Raw genomic sequence first — 5861 nt, 5'->3', positions numbered from 1 at the left:
ATTATACCCTTATTATGGCTAATTCATGTTAAAGTGAATTTCGCAAATTATGCGCCGAAAAATTGTGCTAATTAGATTTCGAAACAGCGAAAATTACAGTTCACCTTGATTTCGTTTAAGGTCAGACGACCGCAAAAGTAGCGTTTGTTGCTTTATGTAATAGCGGTTAAAAGTCTAAATAAATCAGTTGAATTGACAGAGAAAAAAGGTCAACTGAACTGATCATCCGTTCTCATTGAGCTACAATTGAAGGAGAGAAGACGAGTTTTGAGATTTTTATGAGAGAATAAATGAGTATTTAATAATAAATAATGTTCATTAGAATAAAAGTTGGAAAAGGTTTTTTGTGGCAATTATTTTTGAGTCAGGATTTTAGAGGGTTTAGTCTTAAACGGACTTAAAGTCAGAACTTTAAATCCAGTTACGATACGATTAACTTTGCTAGTTTTTAACACCACTTAATTGCAAATCGCTTAGTTTCCTTTCTTTAAATCCAAGTTTTAGAGCGTCGTTAGATCCGGGCTCTGGTAAAAGATTTCAGATGAAAGCGTTAAAACAAAAGTTACTGATGCTTTTAAATCTGCTTCAAGTTATTGCATTACTTTTTAATCGGACTGAGCTGCACGTTGAGATTATTAGCTTTAAATCTAGTAAAATATCTTTGAAACCTGACGGTTTCTACGGATTTTATCAAAGAGGGTTGAGGCAAAAGTTAGACTTTTAAATCCCGTTGCTATTGCCTGATGAGATGGGCAGTTAAAATAGAACAGCAACTAATTTAAAATCGCTTAGTTTGCTTTCTTTAAATCCAGTAAACTGTCTTTAAAACTTGAAGTACTTACGTTAAATTGTCGCGGGTCGAAAAGTATTCCTTTTTTAAATCCAGGCGTGATTCAAACGTTTGAAAAGGTGCGAATGTATGTGGCCCAGTTATATGTCAACATCTAAATCACTTTTCGCTAAAATACGTCCAAAAAGAAAATAATTCGATCGAATAACCTGAGGATTGAATAGAAATGTACAAAATAATAAACTATTAAATCCTACCCAACACTAAAAAACTGAACAAATAAATAATAAAGAGAAATAAACATAGACTTTGCTCTAATTCACTTCCGTTGTTGTGGTCCTTCATTAACCCTCAAAGCAGAAAATTTTGCCACTTCAGTTTTTCTGCTCATCGCGAATTTAGCCAATTCTCTAATTGAAGCCTTTGCTCGATTATTTCAGTTTAAAGTTCACCCATTGATATCTTCCGATTTCCTCTTTCAAACTATAATTACAATTCACTCAGGCCATTTTCAGATACGAAAAAGATGTTGAAAGGCCGGCCAGAAATAACGCCTTTCGGATTATTTAATGAACCTTCCGGTAATGGCACACGCAACGAAAAAATTAGGGAAATAAATTAGCCGGTTATTTAGCCGCTTGATTATTGTTTTAGTAGGCCGTAATTTGTTTGTGTGGTGCCAATTTAGTTGAATGTAAAATGCCCGATTTAAAAAACAATTAAGGTTTTAAAAAAATGAGCGTAACTGTAAAATTCCAGATGATTCTTGTTGGGAACAGCAGCAGACTTTAAAGTGTGCAGAATGACTAGTAATGAGTGGAGTGCTCAGTGAAATTTGTGTTCAAGAATACAAGCAGTTAATTTACCAAAAGCAATTAAATATCAAAGATCTAAGTACAGTTGCATAAGTAAAAACAAGATATTTTCCTAAAAGATTACGACTACGATTTTGCTTGTAACTGGTGAATTTTGATTTCTTGTTTATTTATAGCTTATTACATAATGGGGAATAAAATAATCTAATTGAAATTAATAAGGAAAAATTGAAGTTAATCTGGCCATATCAGAATAAACCGCATTTTCAACTGACTTTCAGCAGACGTTTATGTCGTTCGGATAATTCGGTTTGCATGTGGTTCTTCGTTTGGTAAATGATTGTAATTTTGTTTACAGCTTTAACGCCATAATGGCATTATAATTAGGCTTCAATTTACTGCACCACGATTTAATATTTTGGTAAATTGGCTCATTGCGGCTCAGAAAACATTTTCCAGGTCCCGTTAAAACCGTTGCCGTTTGATTGGATTATCAATGTTTACAGTATTTACGGCGATCACTTAAATGCGCCACACAACGTACGTATCCCTTCATTATTTTTTAATCAAGATGTAAAATTATTATGTCCACCCCAAGTCCCAATTTTCTGAAAGTAAAAACCCGTAAACACCTGTTGTGTTGAAATGACACACCGCTAGAGGAAGCAAGTCATTTGAGAGATGTTTTTTTTCGAACACCGAGTACAGTCACGGACTTGAGCGATTAGGTTTAATTAAATAAATTATATGTCTCCATTTCGCAAGAATTGTAGTTTGTGAAGGTTAGCCGAGTCGGGATCATCCTTGAAAGAATGCGGATGAGCAGCAGCTCAATCAGCTTTAGGTACTTTTCGTTATTTTTCAGACTCGTCGGTTACTTTTCTATAGTTGTAATCAAGGTTTTTGCCTCAATGCTGCAATTATTAGAGAAAAAAGGCCTGAGAACGACCAATTAGGATGTCGTTTGAAACGTCTTTGTTCCATTCGTTGATTTGGCGGCGATTCTCAATCTTAAGCAATACTCCTGGGGAAGTAACTCGTACCTAACACCAATACCTTAAACGAGACAAACAGATAATTTTAGCATTTTCACTTTACAGGCAACAAGCAATTTGCTTTGAAACTGAAGTTTTCAAAGATTTTTTAGTTGAAAGTTTAAAGCTCAAGCATTCAGTTAAAACTTATATTGATTGAATTCGACAATCAGGGCAGTGGAGCAAAAGTGAAAATTTTCTCCTAAAAATTCAATTTTCCGCAAATGGCTGTTTGACAATGAAATCTGTTTGGTTCCTTGAAAAGACTGAAATTGAAAGTTAAAGTTGAGCTTGAAAGTACATTTATAAAACCGTCTCGCCTCGAGATCAAAGATTTCAGAATAACGCTTGCATCTTTCAAATAAGCAGAAAAGTATCAAAACACGGGATAAGAAAAACATAATTGAAAGTTGAAAGTGCGGAATTTCAGTTCTGCAAACATATAGAATTGTCCAATAAACTTTTAAATTTAAAGGTGAAATTTCAGAATATCAATTTCTAGTCGCATTTTACAATGGTCAATCTACATTCAGCTAATTAAAAGCTTAAAGTCAACTGAAATTGGGAATTGAATTTAAGTTGAGCTTGAAAGGGCATTTATAAAACTGGCTTACCTCAGATCAAAGATTTGATAAAACCAGTTATATTTTTACCAAATATTCTGCAAAAGTTAAAAGCAAAATTTTCGTTCATCAAAGATATGAAATTGTCGCTATAAAATTTACAGTTTAAAACTGAAACTTCAGAATCTTAATTTTTAGTCTGTTTAAAATCCAAATTGAGCTCACTAAACTCGGTTTCTTTGTTTAAAAGGCTTCGTTGAAGCCGTTTTGTCTTGAGGTCAAACACTAAATTTCGCTAAAGTAGAGCCTAAATTTTCAGCTCAAAGTTAATCTTCAGATGTATAACTTAAAATGTTCCATTTTCAATCAACACTTATTTAGGAAAATCGGTTGAGTAGTGAATCGGAAATTTTTTATATCAGAATAAAAATTTGCAGACTTAATGTTAAAGGCAAGAAAAAAGGAAAATGCCGAAATTAAATAAGTTGTTTGTTAAAATTTTGGAAATTTGAGTTTTCTAGTTTCAGGATATTTTTCTTCTTATACCTTTTCCTTCTTGTATTTAATTTTTTCAAAATTTCGATATTAAAATTTATGGGCAAAAAATTCAAAAATTCAAATTCAAACAGTTGCGTTTAAAGCCCACATGTCAAGTTTAAAATTCAACCCACGACTTTGATTTTGATGTTAAAATTTGCTTTTCGTTTTTCGAGTTTAAAATTTAAACGTTCTTAATTAAGACCGTTTAATCTTTACTTTGATTAAAATTGGGCGAAAGTTTCAATCGTAATTTTCTTTGAAATTTCTCTCCGGTTTAGAGTCACACTTCTCAGCATAAATTCGAATTTCCTGAAACCAAATTTGTAATCGAAATTCGGGCTCCAAGTAAGAATTTTTTTAATAGTTAGTTTCAGACTTTAGTTGCACGTTTCCGTATTTTGAGACTAGAAATAACCAACCAAAAAATTCAACAGAAATCAAAATAGAAAGCAGAAATTTCAGTGTTAAAATGAAGTGCATTATAAATAACAAATTTAACTAGAACCAATTCTTTATCATGTTCAAATTAGTATGAGAATGATGACAAATTTTATTCCCGCAATTTCTAAACTGTTATTCCCTAATGAATTTACCTAAGCATTTAAAAAATCAAACGATTGTCCTCTGTTCGCTTTTATACTAATTGAACCTTCTGTGGTAAAAATGTCTTCATCTAATGACTTCGAATGACTGTGAAGCTGTGAAGGCAATATTATGATCTGGAAAGCGAAACGAAGTCGGATTAATCAGTACTCTAAATTCATCAAATCCAAACCGAATAACCTTAAGTTGATTTCTGATGCTGATTGACTACACAATAACGCGTCTTTGCATATTCCCATGAACAGCAACACATAAAAGCATCATCACTTAATTGCTTTTCATTACATGCCACTTTGTTCTGGTTAGCCTAGAAATACATGCAACTTGCTTGCACTGCAACTTGCTAATAAACTCAATAACAATATTCATTCTAATGGCATTATTGTCCACCGCAACCAAGCAAAATCAGGACAGGTAATTTACTCTGTAAACAATATGAAAACGGTTGGAGAATAGCTCAATTTGACCACCGATACGGCCTAGTCATCATTCTCGTATATAAGCTGGCAGCTTTTCATTTCTTTGTGTCAGTAAAACCCAATAAAAGATCATTTTAATAAGTTATAGAACACTTTATTTTCCACTGATTGCTAAATTTCATGGCTGTATTCTTCATTTATAAAACTCACAATGGTTCTGGCTTAAAGCGATAAATTATAAAAAGATCCATCTACCTGCCTTAATAGTACCATCTCGACCGTAATTAGATGATTTGAGGGAAATATACAAAATTTCAATTTTTCCTTTCATTAATTTCCTGATGGTTTAAAGGCTGTTTGAAAAGATAATTTGGCGTTTGATTAATAATCCTCATAAATAACGAACGAGTTAAAAAATTTATATAAATATGAACGATTTAATTGGCTTATGCAAACGAGCCAGCTTCAATAATCAGACATTGATCCGAAATCCCTGCTATCTTTTAATAAAATCGGTGTAATGATGCCAACAGGAATAATAAGAAAATAAGTAAGACGGCTGGCTTGCATATTTTCATACTTTTACTCCGGTTCTGCCATTAAAGTCTAGTTTCAGTGTTTTGTATAATGGCAAATATCATATAAATAAATACTTTTTATATTTGGAAAGGGGATAATGATGAGAAACTTTAAGGCAAGTGACCAAGTTTTCAGTTTTTAGTTTTTGCAATTTTTGCCCTAATATTTTTAATGCGATTAGAAAAGCCACATTCTTAGCAAAATTGAATAAATCTATAAAATCGATGATATTTGTATGAAAACCCAGTATAAAAGATCCAATTGAGGCTCTATTTTAGATCTTTTGCTTCAAGTTTCAACTGAAATCCGCCTTCGAACCTTCGAACCTAACCTTCGAACAGAATTTCTATATTTAAACTCTGAATATATTAGAATGAAATTTTAAACTCCAAATTTTGTTTATAAACTGGACAATTTTACTTTGTTCCCAACAATTTAGAAAACGCGAATTTGTAAAAAAATTCACGTCAAACTCAACAAATCTACTTCATTCAAAATTGCTTTTCAAACAGTCCACC

Source organism: Dendroctonus ponderosae, unplaced genomic scaffold (genome assembly GCF_020466585.1).
Source record: "Dendroctonus ponderosae isolate FM_Combo_2020 unplaced genomic scaffold, Dpon_F_20191213v2 Dpon_F_20191213_23, whole genome shotgun sequence".
NCBI lineage: Eukaryota > Metazoa > Arthropoda > Insecta > Coleoptera > Curculionidae > Dendroctonus > Dendroctonus ponderosae.
Note: the sequence above shows the minus strand (reverse complement) of the source record.